At 37.6% G+C, this 23,827-nt stretch overlaps 1 protein-coding gene across 1 annotated transcript in view; it reads right to left on the reverse strand.

Moving 5' to 3' along the window:
* Positions 1 to 23,827, reverse strand: part of tmem63bb (transmembrane protein 63Bb) — a 93,137-nt gene that overhangs the window by 63,827 nt on the left and 5,483 nt on the right. The gene's annotated exons all lie outside the window — the stretch shown is intronic.

Here is a 23,827-nt window from a genome sequence, read left to right on the forward strand (position 1 = left end):
TTTTCAAATTTACAACAAAATATCTGAGTTACTTTTTCACATTTATTTGACTGACAGCTCTCCTGCATTACTTTCCAAAGTAACTTTCCCCAACACTGCTCATAACTACACAAAACATTTCAGAGCTAGGTGTAGTCTCGGCCTCAGACGTGTTTGATTCATATGGCACACTTTTCTGGAGACACTTCAGGAGTTTCGAAGTCGTCATCTGATTGGTTGAATTGTACAGGATGTCCGGCGAGACTTGACGCCAAACTCCCTCATGGAAGAAAAATGTGACTATGAGGGGGGTGAATTATTTTATAACTTTTTCGTTTACATTATATAAAGCCTTAAAGTTCTGCATAATTAAGGGCGTGGCCACTTTGAGTGACAGGTGGATTGCTGTTTGTCTGCTAGTCATCACATCATATGACTAGCAGAAAAAAAACACCATATTTTGTTTTACGGTTTATGGTCTTGCTACGTGAGACAAAGCTAAGTGTGACTAGAAAAAAAAAAAAAAACATGTATAAAATAAATAATGATTGATTAACCGATACATTGCCAAGGCCGATATTTGGCATTTGCACGTTTTTCTGTTTGGCCGTCAGAAGCACCTTTTGTTCTGACAGCGATTCAAATTTCAATTCAATTCAAATTTATTTGTATAACGCTTTTCACGATACATATCGTTTCAAAGCAGCTTCACAGAAAATGCATCTACATTACAATTGAAATTGATTTGTACTTGTTATGCATTTCAGAAATGCACATATACAAAGCACACAGATTAGATAACTATCTATTATTAATCAATATAATAACTATGCACAGAAATAAGTGAAATAAGAATACATGTTGTTAATGAATAGGGTATATAGAGATGAGATGAGAACGCCTGCATGTTTTTAACTAACTGTGTGAAAAATACTATAATAGGATTACAGCAACAAATCAAGATAACTGTTTATTGTACATACTTACTTACTTAATCAAGTTCAAATTATTTTTCATATTGATTAATTTTACAATTAATGATGTCTAATTTAGTAAATATGAACAATAAATCAATTTCACTGCATAATGTGTTATAATAATATTTGTAATGAGCTTTTCTTACACAAAGTGTAAATTATAACAAATAACAAACATGCAACCTTACACCTTAAATAAATAATGTATACATACTAATATATATATATATATGCACAACGATCAGGCATAACATTATGACAAGATAACATCCTAATATTGTGTTGTTTCGCATGAGGCATGGACTCCACTAGACCCCTGAAGGTGTGCTGTGGTATCTGGCACCAAGATGTTAGCAGCAGATCCTTTAAGTCCTGTAAGTTGCGAGGTGGGACCTCCATGGATCCGACTTGTTTGTTCAGCTCATCCCACAGAAGCTCGATTGGATTGAGATGTGGGGAATTTGGAGGCCGAGTCAACGCCTCAAACTCGTTCTCCTCAAACCATTCCTGAAGCATTTGTGCTTTGTGGCGGCGCATTTATCCAGCCTTCGCTCCCCACGTGCATCAATGTCGCCGGTTCTCCACTGTTTCTTCCTCTGAGCACTTCTGATAGAGACTGGCCACTGCAGACCGGGAACACCCCACAAGAGCTGCAGTTTTGGAGATGCTCTGACCCTTGTCAAACTCGCTCAAATCCTTACGCTTGGCCATTTTTCCTGCTTCTAACACATCAACTCTGAGGACAAAATGTTCACTTGCTGCCTAATATATCCCACCCACTAACAGGAGATGGAGAGATCATCAGTGTGTTTCACTTCAGGTCATAATGTTATGCCTGATCGGTGTATATTTGCTTTATATCGGCCACAAAAAAAAATGACTATGGGAAAACTACGAGCGCCCAGTACAACTGACAAATCACACAGTGTGTTTTTTTTTCTCCAGCACTTTCTCCTCAGTATTAAGTGGACAGTCATCGTCCTCTCATCAGCACTGAGACAACAAGCAGATATCAAAGCCGTCTCCATCCTCTGACAGCGAAAGGGTTTATATAACACAGTGTGTTCTGACGCAATGGAACATAAGACACCCAGCGCTGAACCAGCCCACTCATCCCAGCGCTCGCCCGCTCTCACGGAGACTGGGGAAATCTGACACGGCCCACACAGATCCACGCCGCTAAAACAGGACGGATCATCTAAAAACTGATTTATATATGTGACAGGCGTTTGTGTGGGATGTGTGGGAGCTTTCTGACTGATAATGATCCGAGGTTGAAGTTCAAACACTGGCAATCGCATTCAATGCAATGTCAAGGAGATTGATGAACGACAACACTCACATCGTGCAAACTATTTCTGCAATCGCCAGATCAAACGTGATTGGACTAGGCATGTGCCGGTATCAAATTTTCATGTTGCGATTAATTGCTGAAGCTTTTATCGCGGTATACGGTATTATCACGATATTTAAAAAAAGTTGCAAAAAAAGTGTTGTCATACTATAACAGGTTTAAAAACTTTATTATAACAAAAGAACCAAACATTTAAATACAATAAAGCAATACACAAAAATGTATAAAGTAAACAAATATTTGAAACAGATTAAAGTGCTAAAGAATTATAAAGAACAATAGGTAACACTTTACAATAATGTCTCGCCAGTTAATGCATTAACATTAACAAAGAGCGAATAGCTACATTTTTACAGAAGTTATTCTTCTTTGATAATGTTAGTTTAAAAAAGCAACTGTTAGTGTAAGCTCAGGTCCATTAAATAATAGTTACAACTTTTGATTTTAATAATGTGTTATTAAATGCTGAAATGTACATTTAACTAAGATTAATACATGCTTTAGAAGTATTTTTCATTGTCAGTTTGTTAATGAATGAACTAATGTTAAATAATGGAGCCATATTGTAAAGTGTGTGATTGAACAACAGTCAGAACATATTCAAACAATATCTAGGGCATGTAATTTAAAACTTAAAAAAAAAAAAAAAGTTTGAAAATTACTAAGTCTTTAATTATTAGGTTATGTGATGACGAGCACCGGATTGTGGTTACTGGGGAAACGGCTGTATTTCTGCTGTTCCATCAGCGCCCTCTGCTGTCTGAAAGTGAATGTGCACTTCAGTGCGTCTTCACGCCTTCCGCCATGTGCTCGGCTCATGAACGGTCTGTTTACATCAGTGCGTGTTCCTCTTTGACGCGTTGTTCATATTAAACGGTTGACGGGTAAAGTATTCTTAAAATACATTCTAAAAATCGGAATAATTCGTAATAAATAATTATTCACGGTATTTTGAAGTGCCCACGATAACAATATTGTGCATGTTCATTATTGCGGTATATCGTATTACCGTTTACCGGCACATGTCTAGATTGGACACAGGGCTGTAACCTCCATAGACGTTGAGGGGGGCAAATTCCCCTGAATAATTAGAAACGGCCAAATTGCCCCCCCCCCCCCCCAATATTTGATATTGCACTCTGCTGTACTCCATCACACACCGCTCTGTTTGTTGCTAGAATGACACAAAAAAAAAGTTATTTTTTTAGGATGTTCCTCCTATAGAGACAGAGCGACGCACGTCATAATCTGAAGGCCACGCCCACCGGGGAGAAAACAATCAAACCGTCCCCATTGACTTTGCATTGTGTGAAGCGCCTCATTGTCATTTCTGACTTACAACAAAAAACTGAACAATGTCTAAAAGCGGATATGTGACAGGGTGTACAGCAAACAAGCTAAAAAACACAGAACTACGTTTTTATAAGCTGTCGACCCAAAAAACGAGCGTTTAAAGGCATAGTTTACCCAAAAATGAAAATTACCCCATGATTTACTCTCCCTCAGGTCATTCGAGGTGTGTATGACATTCTTCTTTCAGACGAATACGATCTGAGTTATATTAAAACTGTTCTGGCTGATCCAGGCTTTATAATAGCAGTAATAGTTTTTCAAGTCCATAAAAGTGCATCTGTCCGTCATATAACTGCTCCACGCGGCTCCGGGGTGTTAATAAAGGCCTTCTCAAGCGAATCCATGCGTTTGTGTAAGAAAAATATCCATTATTTAAACATTTATTTCATTTCTTTCCTATGGCTCTGCATCAGCCGTCCCCGCGCCATCACTTCCGGCGAATAAGATCAAAATACCGGCGCAATCATAGATATATACATAGATTCCTCATTAGTGCCTGCGCGAGTCGGTCGAATGAGGCATCTATGTATATATATATCTATGATCGCGCTGGTATTTTGACCTTATTCACCGGAAGTTATGGAGCTGGGAATACTAGATGACATTCGTCTGATAAGAGGTAAAAAAATAACAAATACTGTTGGGTTTCTCACAGAAACTGATCGTTTCGTGTCTTAAGACATCAATGTGTCGCCACAGGTTTTAATAAGGATTCGTATGTCTGTGTTTTTACTCTCATTGCTCTCATACTCTAAAATATCCCCATTGACATCATTATACGACTGTCACACAGCAACGGTTAGAGTTAAAAAAATCTTCATTTGTGTTCTACTGAAGAAACAAAGACACCTACATCTTGGATGCCCTGAGGGTGGGCAGATAAACTTAAACATTTTGTTTTTGGGTGAACTGTCCCTTTAAGGACACAAAAGTGGATACAGGCAATTGAGACGACATGCTATATTACACTGAGAACGACACCCACTGGAGGGGAACATAATCACCGACAGGAAATATAATATATAAAACTGACATTTGGATATTTGACTTAACAGTGACACATGTTTCCTGCACACTGAGGCATACTGAGTGTCAGGATCCCAAAAATGTACCAATTTTTCCTGCTGAAGCGTCACGTCTTATTGCCTGTATCCACTTGTCTCCTTAAACGCTCGTTTTTTTGGGTCGACATCTTATAAAAACATATTTCTGTGTTTCTTTAGCTTGTTTGCTGTACACCTCATCACATATCAGCTTTTAGACATTGTTTTGTTTTTGTTATAAGTCAGAAATGACAATGAGGTGCTTCACGCAACACAAAGTCAATGGAGAGCGTTGGATTGTTCCCCCGGTGTGGGCGTGGCCTAAATGCGCTCCGTCTCTATAACAGCGTTCGTCATCCGGTTCATTTTGGTGGAGAAGGGGTATCAGATTGAGCTGAATTTAGGCCTAATTTAATAGAAAAATATACATTTTATTGTCCTGCTAAGGGAAATTTTGGTGTTATGCTGCGTTCACACCAAACGCGAATAGAGCGTCAGGAGTAGGGATGGCTCGATACCACAATTTTGTCTTCGGTGCGGTACCACAATCTAATACCGAAGTACCGATATTAAATCGATACCATACAGGGTCTGAATTTTGATGCGGGTATTGCGCATAATTTTACTCACTCTCGCAAGTTTTGGGTTTATGAAGCGGGAAATTACCGCAAAATGTTTATTATTAAATTAATCAACAAAGATTATCACATCAATCAGTCATTTGGAAACTTTCTTGTAAGTAATTTCAGCATTACTGCGCATCTCCATTCTCTCAAAATGAGCAAATTGCTTCTGGCTTCAAAAGACATCGCACCTGCACTATAAAAGCATCTGCGCGCTCAGATTCAACACTTTCGCTTCCGTTGCGGGACAGCTGACGGAAATCACTGCCCACGTCTTTTTAAACCTCGCCAATTTGAACATGCAAGCGATTTTATAGCATTTCGTAATACATATGGGAGTTTTCTTTGCGCTCATGCCAACAACAAACACACACAAGCCTAAAAAGCTCGCGCATTCCAAATTTAGTTGTTTTTCCTCAGTCAAATACACAAAATTATGTCAATCTTTAGTGAGTAGTTACATAAACACAGTTGGTTATGTCTTTCGCGGATGTCAATAGTGCAATTGTATGCATGCAAATATTATGAGGTCTAAACGTCACTGGTTGAAACGAACGCTGGAAATTTCTTTATATTTAAACGATACGATCTTTGATGTGCGTTAATCAGTGAAAGATAAATGTCTAAATTAGATCGTTAGAAGCACTCACCTGTCGATCTCTTAATGTCTTACAAGTCAGGAATTAAGTGACCGATGCTTGGCAAGGTTTGATGGTTCTTCAGCAGTTTTAGAAGCAAAGTAATTCCAAATTTCACGTCTAATCCGCTTTTTATTAATGAGTTTGTTTTGTGCGTGTTGAGTGAGATTCAACTGCTGTATTCATCTTGTTCTGTTGCCACATTTGCCGGTTTCACGTCAGTTTGGGTTCGCGCTGCCACCTAGCGGTGGACTTAGGAACAGCAGCATATACCGAAATGAGCAAAATCATGATATCGTACAGTTTGAAATAAAATATATACCGGTATTTTTCCAGTACCGGTATACCGCACATCTCTAGTCAGGAGCGAGTGATTTCAATGGTAAGTCAATAGAAAGGCGCGTTGACGAGCGTCTGGAGGTCCTGCGGCGCGTTAGGCGCTATAAACGCGACTCCACCTCATTCGCGCATCCAGTTCGTGCAAATGACGCGAATTTGACGCAAATTGACCGCCTTGCGTGTTACGTGCAAGCGGTGCTTTTTGTGCGCTCACGCGTTTGAAGCGAATTTGCGTCTGACGCTCGAGTTGAAAAATTTGAACTTCGCCGTCAATTCGCGCCGCGTTAACCAATCAGGAGCCTGCTCGCTGCTGTCACGTGGTAAAGTGACAATGAGAAACCCTGCATAATTAAAAAATACTACTATTGTGTCACAAAATGTAGTTTTAAGACTTTTTCAGGTGAGAATGTAGTTTAAATTTAGTTTATTTATAAAGAAAGCGCCTATTTAACAAAAAAAATAAATTGCATAACTTTATTTTTTAAGGATATTTAAATATACATGCAGTGAAGATAATGTAGGAGTTGCCTGGACCACATTTGTGTGGCTATTAATGTGTAATATATATTTTTAATGAAAATGAAAAGAGGCAGAGTGGTGTTTTATGACATATTTCTCCTGGAGTGCCTTGAACGCGCGTCTATTTCGCTTCAAACGCTCGATTTATACGCACGTACAAGTCGCTGTGGACCCGCGAATGGATTCAAAATGTCCAACTAGACGCGACTTTGACGCTCTATTCGCGTTTGGTGTGAACGCAGCATCAGGAGACTGACACAGACGAGGAGAGATTGTAGAATGAAGTCGTTATTTTTGTTTGTGTTTGCGCACTAAAGTATTCTCGTCGCTTCATAACATTAAGGCTGAACCACTGGAGTCACATGGACTATTTTATCGATGTCTTTACTTCCTTTCTGGACCTTGAAAGTGTTCATTAAACTGCGGTCTATGGAGGGATCAGAGAGCCATCGGATTTCATCAGAAATATCTTCATTTGTGTTCGGAAGATGAACGAAGGTCTTAAGGGTTTGGAACGACATGAGGGCGAGGAATTAATGGCCAAATTTTTATTTTTGGGTAAACTGACCCGAAGTGTCCTGCAAAGTGGGCATTATGGTGAGAATATGGAGCGTGTCACAGAAGGAAACAGACAATGCATGAGCACTAATCCTGTATGTGAAACCGATCATGCTACATCACAGCTGAGACTGGGAGATTCAGGCTTAGTACAGAGAGAGAGAGAGAGAGAGAGAGAGAGAGAGAGAGAGAGAGAGAGAGAGAGAGAGAGAGAGAGAGAGAGAGAGAGAGAGAGAGAGAGAGAGAGAGAGAGAGAGAGAGAGAGAGAGAGAGAGAGAGAGAGAGAGAGAGAGAGAGAGAGAGAGAGCGAAAGAGAGAGAGAGCGAAAGAGGATAAGAAGGTGAGGTCGGGCTGAAGCGCACTGCGGTAGATTGTTCTGCTACACTGTCCTCAACCCTCCCACAGTCACAGGAGCCGTTCCAAACACAAAGTGTGCTCCCTACATAGACAGCATCATTGCAATACTCCAATATCAGAGAGCCAATCGGAATCTGATGCATTCGCTTCGGGTCAATCGGACTTGCACACAAGCTGCATTGCAATCATTTCCCAAACTGTAATTCGTGTGGAAAGATTATGAAGTTTGTAAAGAGGACGTTAACACAGGACACGCTGAAGATGAGACGCGCCCGCAGAGAAAATACCATACCAGGCACAGCACTAGCCGCGTTTACTTTAACCGATGTTATGAATTAGGCATTTATATAGTGCTTTCATATGTGCTACTGTACACCCAAAAGCGCTTTACAACTATGTCAGGGGTCTCTCCTCAAACACCACCAGCATACCCCTGAAAAACAACACCATAATCCCCCCCCCCCCTCCACCAAACTTTACACTTGGCACAATGCAGTCAGGCAAGTCCCGTTCTCCTGGCAACCGCCAAACCCAGACTCGTCCATGGGATTGCCAGACAGAGAAGCGTGATTGGTCACTCCAGAGAACACGTCTCAAAGACAGTGTAAAATAAACTAAAAAGTTATATTTGGTGCATCCCTAATGCAGTATTGTGAAGAAAAACTTGCATTTAGAGCGAGACTCAGCAAAAGGCAGAGGTGGACAGCAGTGTTGCCACAGTTACTTTGAAAAAGTAATCTGATTACTGATTACTCCTTTAAAAAGTAACGTAGGGCGTTTTCACACCTGAAAGTCCGCACCAAGGTCCGAACCAAAGTTCATGTTTTGATACATTTTATACATTCGGTTAGTTTTGGTTTGGTTTCATATTGCAATTATGCGAGTGCACTAAAGAACTGAACATGACACACTTGCGTCCTGTTGTCATCATCTATGTGGGCGGCTTCTGGACATTGATTGGTTTGTAAACGGACGTGCGTCTGACGTCAGCGTCTTTGACCAGAATGAATGAACGGACGCATATCGTTGCCACTATTGAACAGTGCGCATTGCTGGACTATTTTCTTTTCATTACGTTTAAAAGTGGACATTTCAAGCTTTATATACACATATTTCTCATGTTTGTGCGACAAGTAGCTGCTGAGTTTGGGTTTATTTGAGACCCGCTCCAGTTCATGTGCAAAGCATGTGATCGCTCCTGCGATTATTGTCTGCTATAGACTATTTGCTTCTTATTTATTAAATCCAGGCAATTATCTGATGACACAGTGATCAAAATTAAGATACAATTTATACAAAACTAAATTCACATTAAAGATAGGCTTTCTAAGCAAAATCATTTCTGACCTTCTGTCAGAAGCATCTTTTCACTTTTCATAATCAATGTAGCCTAGATGAAATTTAAAAATAACATTATAATATTAAAACATAAACAGGAACTTCCTGTAAATGGTCTGAAAGTCCGAACCATACAGAAAATGCTTTCACACTAGAAACGAACCGAACCTTTGTTCAGTTTGATCCGGACCGAGACGACCTCTTCGTCGGACCAGATTTCGTCTGTTTGGTTCGGACCGCGGTACGGGGAAGGTTTCACACCTGTAATTTTGATTCGGACCAAACTGACAAGTCCGAAAATCCGGACCAAACAAGGGAGGTGTGAAAACGCCCTTAGTTACTTTACAGATTACTTGATTTTAAAAGTAACTTAGTTAGATTACAAGTTACTTTATTAGTTACATTCAGCAGTTGCCGACAACACCCCTGCCGCCTCAACATAGAAATGACAGGTTTTGCCAACACTCACTTTTATTGGAAGTGCATTTTTAACAGTAACGTCAACAATGTATCTCCTGACATTTTAAGTTGAAATAAAAAAAATGTTTTAATAAAAGATTTAATAAAGACAGTCTTTCTTGACTTCACTTAATATAAATAATCTCCCCGAGACGCAAGAAGAAAGCAAAAATGTATATTTTTACTAAGGAAAATGATTAAAATAGTAACTCACAGTGACTTGGATAAATTACTTTAATCTGATTACTGGTTTGGAAATAGTAACACGTTACTGGCATCACTGGTGGACAGTACATTTACTTGAGTACTGTACTTAAGTACACTTTACTTGTATCTGTACTTTGAGTATTATTTTATAGGGAAACTTTGACTTCACTACATTTGAAAGACAAATATCGTAATTTTTACTCCACTACATTTCTACAGGTCCTCAAAGTCGAAAGTAGTTTCTGTAGCAGCTTTGAAAGTCAGTGGATGATTTTTTTCCTTCTTTAAAAGTTTTTTGTTGTTGTTGTATTTTCAGACAGCCTATCAGTTATCACTCTTGTATACGGTCATGTGAAGTTTCCCAACATGTTTTGAACACAGATCAGTTTATAGCGAAATGGAAGAAGGCGGTTCCTCTGCGCAGTGTGTGCACCCATGGCCATACTTAAAGGGTTAGTTCACCCAAAAATGAAAATTCGGTCATTAATGACTTACCCTCATGTGGTTGGACACCCGTCAGACCTCCGTTCATCTTCAGACACAAATGAAGATATTTTAGTTGAAATCTGATGCTCTGAAAGGCCTCCATTGGCTCAACGCACTTTACACTCTCAAGACCCTTAAAAGACACTAAAGACGTCGTTACAAAGTCCATCTCACTACAGTGGTTCTACAATAACTTTATGGAGTGACGAGAATAGTTTTTGTGCACAAAAAAACCCTAAATAACGACTTCTATAGTGATGACGATTTCAAAACACGGCATCATGAAGCTTCGAAGCGTTATGAATCAGTGAGTCGATTCAGCAGTTCAGAGCGTTATGAATCAGTGAGTCGATTCAGCGGTTCAGAGCGTTATGAATCAGTGAGTCGATTCAGCGGTTCAGAGCGTTATGAATCATTGAGTCGATTCAGCGGTTCAGAGTGTTATGAATCAGTGAGTCGATTCAGCGGTTTGAATCACCAAAGTCTCGCGATTTCAGCAGTTTGGCGGTTTGACAAGCAATCCGAATCATGAATCGACTCACTGATTCATAACGCTTCGAAGCTTCATGATGCAGTGTTTTGAAATCGTCATCACTATGTAAGTCGTTATTTAGGGTTTTTTTGCGCACAAAAACTATTCTCGCCGATTCATAAAGTTATTGTAGAGTCACTGTAGTGAGATGGACTTTGTAACGACGTCTTTAGTGCCTTTTATGGGTCTTGAGAGTGTAAAGTGCATTGAGCCAATGGATGCCTTTCAGAGCATCAGATTTACACTAAAATATCTTCATTTGTGTCTGAAGATGAACGGAGGTCTGACGGGTGTCCAACCACATGAGGGGAAGTCATTAATGACAGAATTTTCATTTTTGGGTGAACTAACCCTTTAAGTACTTCTAAAAACAAATACTTCTGTACTTTTACTTAAGTAAAAATCTGTTTTTAGAACTTTTACTTGTAACGGAGTAATATTTGACTACTAGTACTTTTACTTTTACTCAATAGAGTTGTGTACTTTGTCCAACTCTGGTGATAAAAGGATGGACAATTCTTCACTTATAAATACTGCTGCCTACCAGCTGCAATCACCAATAAAACTTTTGTTCCATAATTTTTTTCTATATCGTCATAAATATCATTAAATCGCAAATATTCTTGAAATATCGTGATATCATTTTGAGGTTATATCGCCCAACCCTAATACCGTCCCATCTCTAGTGATGCCTATGGAGAAAATCCACAGAAAAACCCAGAATGCTGGAAACATGGTTCAACCAGATCAGATGGGAATCAAGAGATCAGCGTTTCTTTATCCTGTTAACAATAACCCGAGTCAAAATGATGCTTTTGGCAACCAGCGCAGCCTCAGAAACACACACCCGAGCCCGAGGGGATCTCACCCAGAGTTCAGGTGCATCTTCTGCAACTCGTGGACGTGATTGGACGAGATGCGATTCTTCTGAATTCTGTGTGTTGAGAGAAAGCCGAGAGCTCGGCATTAAATATAATAAAGCCAGACGTTCCCTTAAGGATACAGTCCGAGCCTGGCTGCTTTTTCTTTTATTCATACTCTTTTAATGTTTATTTATTTACACTGAACCCACTAACCTACTTACGATTATGAAAAGCACAAGGATGTTTCTATTTTCTCCTACTTCAGCATCAGAAACAAGGGGAAAAAATAGAGAGGAGGACGTAGGAATAAGCCAAAATGGAGAAATGACAAGAAATCTCCAGCCACACTCTAAAAAATGCTGGGTTAAAAACAACAAAAGTTGGGTTGAAAATAGACTATCCCAGCGATTGGGTTGTTTTAACCCAGCGATTGGATTGTTAAGCAAACATTTAACCAAACCGCAGGGTTAAAACGACCCATTCACTGGGTTAAAACAACCCAATTGCTGGGTTAGTCCATTTTCAACCCAACTTTTGTTGTTTTTAACCCAGCATTTTTTAGAGTGCACACTGCACAGGGCTTGACGCTTACTTTTTCCCCAAATTTAGGAGTGCATTTAGAAACTTTAGGGGCACAACAAATTATTTCTGCATACACACACTGATCAGGCATAACATTATGACCTAATATTGTGTTGGTCCCCCTTTTGCTGACCCGTCGAGGCCTGGACTCCACTAGACTCCTGAAGGTGTGCTGTGGTATCTGGCACCAAGATGTTAGCAGCAGATCCTTCAAGTCCTGTAAGTTTCGAGGTGGGACCTCCACGGATCCGACTTGTTTGTTCAGCTCATCCCACAGATGCTCGATTGGATTGAGATCTGGGGAATTTGGAGGCCGAGTCAACGCCTCAAACTCGTGGGTTGTGCTCAATTTGACCCTTGTCAAACTCGCTCAAATCCTTACGCTTGCCCATTTTTCCTGCTTCTAACACATCAACTCTGAGGACAAAATGTTCACTTGCTGCCTAATATATCCCACCCACTAACAGGAGATGGAGAGATCATCAGTGTTATTCACTTCATAATCAGAGATTAAAGTAACTTATCCAAGTCACTGTGAGTTACCATTTTGGTAACACTATTTCGATAGTCCACTTTAAACATTCTACTAACTATAAGTAATTTTGCAACTACATGTCAACTAACTGTCATTAGAGTATTAGTTGACTGTCAGTAGACTGGTAGGTTATGGTTAGGTTTTAGGGTTCGGGTTAGTAGAATAAGTTGAATTCTAGTTGCCAAGTTACTTATAGTCAGTAGAATGTCTGTTGGGGGACCAACAAAATAAAGTTTTAGTAAATATTAATCAGACAGTCTACAAATACTCTAATGACAGTTAGTTGACATGTAGTTGCAAAGTTACTTATAGTTAGTAGAATGTCTAAAGTGGACTATCAAAATAAAGTGTTACCACTATTTTAGTAATTTTCCTTAGTAAAAATATATATTTTTGCTATCTTCTTGCATCTCGGGGAGAGTATTTATATTAAGTGAAGTCAAGAAAGACTGTCTTTATTAAATTTGTTATTTAAACATGTTTTTTTTTTTTTTCCAAGAAATATTTTTTTATTTCAACTTAAAATGTCAGGAGATACATTGTTGACGTTACTGTTGAAAATGCTCCTCCAATAAAAGTCAGTGTTGGCAAAACCTGTCATTTCTATGTTGTCGGCAACTGCTGAATGTAACTAATAAAGTGACTTGTAATCTAACTTAGTTACTTTTAAAATCAAGTAATCTGTAAAGTAACTAAGTTTCTTTTTAAAGGAGTAATCAGTAATCAGATTACCTTTTCAAATGGCAACAATCATGTCATAATGATCATAATGTTATGCCTAATTGTGTATTTGCCATACTAGTGTTATTTTAGTATCACTGAGATACTATATAGTTTGTGTTAATATTTTACATACAAGTTAATTCTGTTTTCATTTAGGTTGAAAGTTCTAGTAATTCTGTCGTTTTGTCTTTTTTTTGTTTTTGTTATTTTTTTTAAAAAAACATCAGGTTAATTTCAACTAAATGAAAATAAAACTTCTACAGTATAATATATGTCAGTTAATATTTATTTCTATTAAAGATATTTTTATGGTTATAGTTTTTGTTAACTATAATAACACTGATCCTAGTAAAATCTATATATTTAAAAATGTGTGTCAAATAATGTTCTTAGTCTTTCCTTCCTGTGACGGGGCAGAAGCTACAATAGTTTAAATTAAATGGAAATTAAATTTAATACAGTTTGTGTAACCAAATAATAACCGGCATGGAAATTGGACAAACGGCGTGACTTTTATTAATGAACAAGCTCGAAATAAACTAGGACTCTTATTTTGAAATTATTTTGCTAAGCTTTATTAATGCAGGAGCTGATAAAATATGCATTTTTACAACCGAACCGTATAAAACATATTACAATATAAACACCGTAAAGTACATCGCAAGTCATAATTAATCAACAACTGCATGTCATAAATGTGTGTTATTCACTGATTGGTCGAGGCTTTGAAATGTGAAGCACTCACATTTAATGAAATCATAACCTTTTAATAATCACATTCGGCAGTATCACGATTTATGTTTCTCCATCCCCAAAATATAATACGCCTTAAATGATCATTAAGACGCTTGTTATGCCATTTAAGGTGTTGAAGACTTGATGATCTTACGTTTAAAAAAATTATTCGCATACATGCCCCAAAATACATTGTACAGTTTGCACACGTCTATTTTTAGTCGAGCCCTGACCATCTCATAAACATCTATGTCCAGATCTGAAAATGGGTCAGAAGCGAATGCATGATGGGGTATTATTGTGTGGTTCATTAGAATTGACTGTTAAAATCAATAATGCATTGAATTTTCCTGCATCCCTAGTACATAGAAAAGGGAACGTTTCAAAAAGTTAATGTGGAGTATAACAAGTTAATGATATAATTGTGTATCCAGCCCAGCACATTTTTAAAAAATCACGTTACATTTTAATTGTGTTTCATGCCATATTTTAATAACATTGGTCTCAACATCTTCTATGAAGTTAGTCAGGGTTGTGAATAACTTGAACACTAACAAAGAGTTTTTGGTCCATCTTATGAGCATAAATTCAATTAAGTTCAATTCCTTACTGTGTCCATGAAGAGGAAACACAATTACAAATGTATAGCTGTGAGCAGCAATTATCAGGGCGCTCACATTTTAAGGCCTTGACCACATATGCGTAAAAATATAGCCTTTTTCCCATAATGCACCTGGTGCCATGTGTTCCCCAGGTAAGCCACGCACACACACCCGGCCATCCACGTGATGTAGAAGAACACGTGATTAGGGTTGGGAATCGTGAGAAATTTTCCGATTCCGGTTCCGCCTAACGATTCCGGTTCCGATTCCGGTTCCATTAAAATTATTAAACAAATAGTGGTAAAGGAAAAAGGCACAATACGCAACTCAAACAATCCATTTTGTGTTTATACTTGCTCTAAAATTCATTTACAGGTTGGCAATGTCAAAAAAGTCCTGTACTGTACATATATTACAGTATTAATTAAGCCATTCTTGCAACACATTTTTTTCAAATGAACACCTCTGAAATTGTCTTATTACATTTTATCTCTCTGTCTCTGAATAAAACCAAGTTATAAATTATATTTATTAGTTATATTTATTAATTAGTTGTATATTTATTTAATAGTAATTCAGTTATTCAGTGAACTTGTAAATAATACATTGCAATTCAGCATTACAAAGGTAATTGTGCCTAAACGCTTACCTAAACCATGGTGACTCAACGGTATATATATATATATATATATATATATATATAATATAGGCCTTTCACTATAAATCTGGTATAAGCCCTATGGCTCTGTGCTGTAGCAAATGTTTTGTCAAATTGATAGTGCAGCCTCCTTTGCATGTTATTAACTTTTCACATGTGTTACATTTTGCTTCATTATCATTCATTCTTTGGAAATGAATCCATACTTGTGACTTTCTCTTCGCCATGCTGGTGGTTAACGAGAAAATATCTCCACGACGCATGCGCGAGAATATGACGTAGCGCCGGTGTTCGGGAATCGATGAAATACACACTTAAGCTCCATTTTGAGCACTACGCCGAGACCTAAAGCACGATCAATGTAGAATCCAACAGCTTAGACACGCGCGTCTTCCTCTGCTCGTAAACAAATCGCTTCTGGGTCATGTGTCCGAACGCCGGATCTGCGTCATATTCTCGCGCATGCGTCGTGGAGGCACACACGGAAGTCGAGAACAAGTTGGATAAAGGTGTTATTTAGATTTTTTTTTGCGCACAAAAACTATTGTCGTCGCATCGTAAGATTATTGTAGAGCCACTGTGGTGAGATAGACTTTGTAACGACGTTTTAAGTGCCTTTCATGGATATTGGAAGTGTCAATGTACTGAATGCCAATGGAGGCCTATCTGAAGCCTTTCTCAGCCATCAGCTTTCAACTAAAATATCTCCATTTGTGTTCCGAATATGAACGGAGGTCTTACAGGTGTCCAACGACATGAGGGTGAGTAATTAATGACAGAATTTTCATTTTTGGGTGAACTAACCCTTTAACAAAAATAAACTACAACGAAGGAACATGGAAAAATAACTGCATTAACATGTTTCCCATAAGCTCTTCATTTGCTAATTGAGAGGAACAACTCCCTTTGAAGTCATCCGGGGACGATATCAACTGGACTAAAGAGCTTTTAATGTGTGAAACTCAGTCCAGACCGATTGGATAATTAAAGAGCCATCAGTGCCAGAGGCTTCTGAGATGATATTCCCTCAATTCATTAAAAGCCCATATGAGGCTGTATGATTGAACATCACTGAGTTGATAAGACTCTGGACAGCTCGCTGCTGGTTATATTAGTCAGAGAGTGACTAGCGCTCTATAGAGAAGTTTGTCCGTTTAGGGCTACAGTAGAAACATGGCGGCACAAAATGGCGGCTTCACTGTAAGGAGACCCGCGGTGTGTGTGGATAGAAACGGCTCATTCTAAGGTAGTAAATCATAACGGCTCATTATGTAAGGTCTTTATACACCACTGAAAACATTTCACCATGCCTCAGAGACAACACCATTTTGTCAAGTGGCTAACATAGCATAATCAGAGATGGCTTTCGCCATTTCAATCCGCTCACACGCCACACCTTGTATTTCTCACGCAGAGAAATTTCCAGGATAATGCCCACCAAGTTGCACCGCAAGAAATCAAGTGAGTCCCACATAGAGTTCAGAAGGCCCTGCCACGCACCAGTCAATCAAATAAATAATATAGCTACCGAACAGCCAATCAGAAAATAGCATTGCTGTATCCGGGTAAGATTTAGATATTCCCGCAACAACAACATTTACATTCTGCCACCTACTGGTGGTTTAGTTTAATGTTTTCTTTCCAACATTTGTATATTCAAAAACAATCTCATAACATTTTTCAGTGTAAATTATATAATTTGATTGGCAACAGTCCTGTAGTTTCTTATTCTAATTTAATTTATAGATCAAATTTAACATAACATATATTTAATAAGATTATGGGAAATTGCCCTTCATAAAAGATAAAAATATCAAAGATATGCAGATTTAAATATGTCAAAGCTGATTGAACACTGGTGAGACTATTGCTTCAGAATAAATTATATTTACAACAGTAAATTGAAAAAAAAAAAAAAACATTTCAAATTATTAATTTGCCTCTTCCCTGACATCTTTGAAATGGAGAAATGCAATAATTAATCACACACACACACACACACACACACACACACACACACACACACACACACACACACACACACACACACACACACACACACACACACACACACACACACACACACACACACACACACACACACACACACACACACACACACACACACACACACACACACACACACACACACACACACACACACACACACACACACACACACACACACACAGAATGGCAGGGGAATGGCAATCTTTTATCTATAATCTTGCAGAGTTTGCACCATTTGTAGAAATAAAACTAACTCTAAATTAACTGAGTCAAGATCTTGAAGAACCACAAAGTGTTAATTTTAGAAAATGAGATAACTTAAGGCTACTGTAGGCCATCTTACCCAAATACATGTATATAATAAATGTATATAATTATCTCACCTAAATATTTGATCATGCAGTGCATTTTTGTTTTTAAAAACAATTTTTCAGGTAGGTCTAACATTAGTATTGAGGTAAGAAATACTAAAGACATTTAATAAGAAATCAAATGTAAATTAATATTGGTCTTCCCTGAATAAATTAAATTAGATTAATCCTTACACTTAAGGTTGCAAAAGTTAGTCATTCAAGAGCAGTGAGTGTCATAAAGGTTCATCAAACAGCAGTTTATTCGACAGCTGTCACTTTAAGAGCGAACACGGACACATGCAGTTGCACAAACATAAATAATATGCTAATTATAAACTTTAGTGACGATGCGACACTGCCTCGATATCCTGAGTCAACTGTGCAGCTCGATTTTAGTGCAGATGCGCTGATTTGAAGCCATTTGAGCATTTTGAAAGGGAGAGAGAGAGCGCGCGCACGCGGTGATTCACGCGCGCCGTTTGTGAATTTACGTCCCACAGAAAGTTTTCAAATGACTGCGTAAGTTATCTAATATAGAAATATGAATTGCACCTCACCTTCAGCATTATAATTATTTTACCCGCGCTGGAAAGAGAATGAGACGGTGTCGCTGCATATCATGTCCTCGCTCTCACGGCAGGTGCGGGTTTATGTGTCGTCAGCTGCGATCGGTTCATGAGATCGGCCTTTTTGGAGACCGCCGATCAATCATCCCAAAGCGATTATCGACCGATCGAGATCGGTTGCCGATCAATCGGAGCACCCCTAGCTCAAACGTGGCGTCATCAAACTACGCCTTTGTTTTGAACAGGCGACCTCTAGTGGACGGAAAAGTTACATAGTGCACCTTTAAGGCTATTCATTTTCAAACTTAAACATTTGATATTTTAATCTGGACTAAATGACATGCCCTAGATATTGTTTGAATATGTTCTGATTGTTGTTCAGTCACACACTTTACAATAAGGCTCTACTATTTAACATTAGTTAATTCATTAACAAACTGACAATGAAAAATACTTCTAAAGCATTTATTAATCTTAGTTAAATGTCAATTTCAGCATTTAATAACACAATAAAAACTTTATTATTTAATGGACCTGAGCTAACTCTAACAGTTGCTTTTTTAACTAACATTATCAAAGAATAATAACTTCTGTAGCTATTCGCTCTTTGTTAAAGCTACACTGTGTGATATTTTCCCCCATCTAGTGGTGAAAAGGTTTATGACCATCCAGTAAATATTAGTTTCTGTTCCTCTCAATTCCGATTTCGTTTTAACTCCTACGGTGGCCGATTTAGTCCAAGATTAACATGGCTTCCAGTTCGACCTCGTCCACATTGGACACGGTGCCATCGAGTGTTAAAACGCAAAAGGCGAAGCTTGAATTTACGGGAATGTCCCTCTTTGGCTAATGTACTTTCAAGATGGAGGGGCAACATGGCGACCGGCATTCGAACCCTCACCCGTATGTATTTTCAATGGCATATTATAAACTTACGAGAATACTTTATTACTTGAAAGAAGTAAATATACATTAATGAGCACATATATTTTTGAAAGAACTAAGTGTTTTTAGCTAAGAATAAACTAAAAAAGTTACACAGTGTAGCTTTAATGTAAATGCATTAACTAGTGAGACATTATTGTAAAGTGTTACCTATTGTTCTTTATAATTCTTTAGCACTTTAATCCGTTTTAAATATTTGTTTACTTTATAGAGTTGTGTGTATTGCTTTATTGTATTTAAATGTTTGGTTCTTTTTGTTATAAGAAAGTTATTAAACCTGTTATAGTATGACAACACTTTTTTTGCAACGAATTTCAATATTGTGATAATACCGTATACCGCGATAAAAGCTTCAGCAGTTAATCGCAACATGACAATTTGATCCCGGCACATGCCTACATCATTCAATATACTATATTCGTAATAACCAAGGACTTTGTGTCACAAAGTCTTTCATTTTTTTATTTATTTTTATTTATTTTGTCACAACTTTTCATTTTCCGTCAGTCTTAGTACACAATGTAACTACAGAAGAGTCGAGTTTTAAACAGGAGAAATATGGAAAATCTTTGGTCATTTTTGAGAGAGATGCTAACGGTCTAATCAGATTCAATGATCTATGCTAAGCTATGCTAACAGTGCTCAGACCCGGAGATCGGCTGAATGGATTCGAAAATGGTAAAACTCAGATGTTTAACTCTAGAGGAGACGGAAAATGAGCCTGTATTCAAAAATAGTGGAGTGTTCCTTTAATGCATTATTGCTAAAAATACATTCTCTATGGAATAAAAAGGATCCAAGTCTTCAACATCGAGATAATTCGATCAGTTCAGTAATGTCCTGCACAACTGCGCTTGTTATAAACACATTCAATCGAGTTATCTACACATCACATGCCCCGTATGAAATGTAAAACGTCTCCAGGCTCTTGTGGTGATGCATTGATGTAAATCGAATTAAAACGTTAAATATTTTAATCCTCTCAGTGCATTAAATGGCACGTCTTCCTCCTGCAAGCAGGAAACACTTTCTCCGCCACCTGCCAAAACCACTTGATAGCGTCCGCTTTATATTGGATGATCAATATCCTGAAGCTGTTCACAGAGCTGGTCATTTATCAGAGGCGTGTGGACAGACATCGAGTTAAATATCGGTCTTGAGGAGGAATCCCCTGAGGAGGCGAGAGACGCAGTTCCTGCTCGGCTGAGCTCGAGGTTTCCGACAGGAAGTCAGAGCGGTGTTCATACACAAGGCCAGGCTGAACTGAGGACAGCACAGCATCAACATCATTGGTCTGATTCTCATGATGAAACGTATGCAGAAAAATGCATACATTTAAAGCTTAAAAAGCAATCAAATTAGCCGTAATATTTAATAAACAAACACAAGGGACAGTGGATGTGTCCAATGTAACGGTACACAAAACTGATGGTTTGCTGTATACCTCGGTTTTGAAGTCAGTTCGGTACAACAGGGGAGAGAAAACTAAATATAAAATATATATTTTAATTTTATTTAACAGTGGTTTTACTGAAAAAATTGTGTCTGTCCTTAAATTAAAGTTGAACTAGATAAAAAAAAAAAAATTAGACATACTTTTAAGTTGGCTTGAAACAGCCTAGCCAGAAAGGGTTGCTAAGGTATTCGGGTGGTTGCTAAGGTACTCGGGTGGTTGCTAAGGTCTTGTTACGTCATTGCTAGGGTACTCAGGGTGGTTGCTAGAGTGTTGCTATGCTGTTGCTAGGGTATTCTGGGTGGTTGCTATGCGGTTACTAGTGTACAGAACGATCGATAGAACGATCGATAGAACGATCGATCATTTTGCATCTGCTAAATGATAGAGATAGAGATAGAGATAGAGATAGAGATAGAGATAGAGATAGATAGATAGATTTTAAAGCTTAAAAGCTATCAAATTAGCCTTAATATTTAATAAACAAAACACGCAAAGGACAGTGGATGTGTCCAATGTAACAGTACACAAAACTGATGGTTTGCTGTATACCTTGGTTTTCAAGTCAGCTCGGTACAACAGAGGAGAGAAAACTAAATATAAAATATATTTTTTTATTTTATTTAGCAGTGGTTTTACTGAAAAAATTGTGTCTGTCCTTAAATTAAAGTTGAACTACATAAAAAAAAGATTTAGACATACTTTTAAGTTGGCTTGAAACAGCCTAGCCAGAAAGGGTTGCTAAGGTATTCGGGTGGTTGCTAAGGTCTTGATACGTCATTGCTAGAGTGTTGCTATGTAAAGTGTGATCTATACAACGAGCCCTTACTCACACATTACTATAATACAACAGAGCCCAAACTAGCCTAAACTCAGCTGCTCTTCATGTTTAGATATAATAATCAACACTCAAATAACACATTGTATGCAAACATGTAACTGCGTTATATTCTAAATATAATTATAAAATAGTTTTTTCTCCAATTTGTTGCTGAAATATAATCATTATACACAGTGGCGGTCATTTATTTAAACACACAATAATTAGGGATGCACCGAAATGAAAATTCTTGGCCGAAGCCCGGAGCTGAATACCAAACGCATTTTTTTCAAAAAATGTCTAATTTATTTTGCCTTTTTTTTTTTCACCATTGCATAAATTAAATAGTAAAAATGAGCTTTTTGCTATTTTGTCTTGCTTTTTTTAAAGGTCCCATGGCATAGCATTTTTCTATTATTTGTGTACTTATTAGGGCTGTCAAAAGATTAATCGCGATTAATCGCATCCAAAATAAAAGTTTGTGTTTACATAATATATGTGTGTGTACTCAGTTAATTATTATTTATATATAAAATACACACACAAGCATGTATATATTTAAGAAAAAAATTATTATTTTTATATATAAAACATTTATATATATTATATAAATGTATATACATGCAAATATTTCTTAAATATATACATGAATGTGTGTGTATTTATATATAAATAATAATTAACAGAGTACACACACATATTATGTAAACAAAAACTTTTATTTTGGATGCGATTAATCTTTCGACAGCCCTAGTACTTATATTGTTAGTATGATTTTTACATAAAAAAGTCATAATTTAGAAATAACAGACATTATACAAATAAGCACAATATAAAAAAAGTTAAATAAAATTATTTTTATTTGGTCATCTTATGCCATCTTCCTTTTCTGCCTCCAGGTATCATAATCACATCACTGAAGCCCCCCTAAAAAGGGCCTAGTGACCCCATGGTGCGGGAACTCGGATTGAAGTGTATTCCGAGCGTAAAACAAGCCGAATGTTAACTGTTAAAGATTGCATTCGGTACACATGTGAACCGTACCGAAAGCCCTTTACCAAAACGATTTGGTACGAATTCGTGTACCATTACACCCCTACAAAACACTGACTTCCGAAAAGTTTTAATGAAAAATATTGATGCTGATTAAATACCTCTTTGTGACGATAAAAATAACTCAATCTTATTATTAAATGTCATGCCACTTAACAAATCTGATCAAAAAATCTGAAGCGCCAGTCGATGTGTCATCACTTTCGTGTCATGTGAAAATAAAGCGATTAAAATAGCCCTGACAAAAACACTACACTTTCACAGTGCTTATGCAAAACTATGTAAATCATGTGAAACGACAAGCTTTGAGCAATATGCTTGATTTAACAGGCACTAATAATTACAGGTTTGTTTTTTCTATTAACTCAAGGACGTTTCCAAACGTCTCCCAGAGGAGGAAGCACCAAAATGCTCAAATGATTGTGTTCAAAACACCAGAAAATCACCTCTATTATATTAAACAGGTCATGACATTGATTTATTTTTTTATTATTTGAATATGTTCCTTGAAGTTCACTTTGTACAAAAATATACAGTCATGGTTAGAATTATTGGCACCCCTGGTAAATATGATCAAGGATGGCCTTTTGATCTTTCATAAAAAAAAAAGTAAAAATTAAAATTTTCTTTGAAGTAAAAGAATTGAAAGTTGGGGGAAAACGTCCCAACTCCACACATTATTCCATCTGAAAACATGTTGTTTTACCATAAACAGGACTAACAATATGCAAAATTGATAAAATGACACATGGGAAAATTGACCAACATCAAAAGCCAAAAATGTATACAAATCAATGGGACACATGGCTTCACTATGCACAGCATATCAAAGTTGAACTAGATTTAAAAAAAAAACGTTTTTTTAGACAAACTTTAAGTTGGCTTGAAACAGCCTAGCCAGAAAGGGTTGCTAAGGTATTCGGGTGGTTGCTAAGGTCTTGTTACGTCATTGCTAGGGTACTCAGGGTGGTTGCTGTGCGGTTACTAGTGCGTACAGAACGATCGATAGAACGATATATCATTTAGCGTCTGCTAAATGATAGATAGAGAGATAGAGATAGAGATAGAGATAGAGAGAGAGATAGATAGAGAGATAGAGATAGAGAGATAGATAGATAGAAAGAAAGTTTAAATGGGTCTAATGAGCCTCTCCAACTGTCAACAAAT

The sequence above is a fragment of the Gobio gobio genome, assembly GCF_949357685.1.
Source record: "Gobio gobio genome assembly, chromosome: 19".
NCBI classification, from domain to species: Eukaryota; Metazoa; Chordata; class Actinopteri; order Cypriniformes; family Gobionidae; genus Gobio; species Gobio gobio.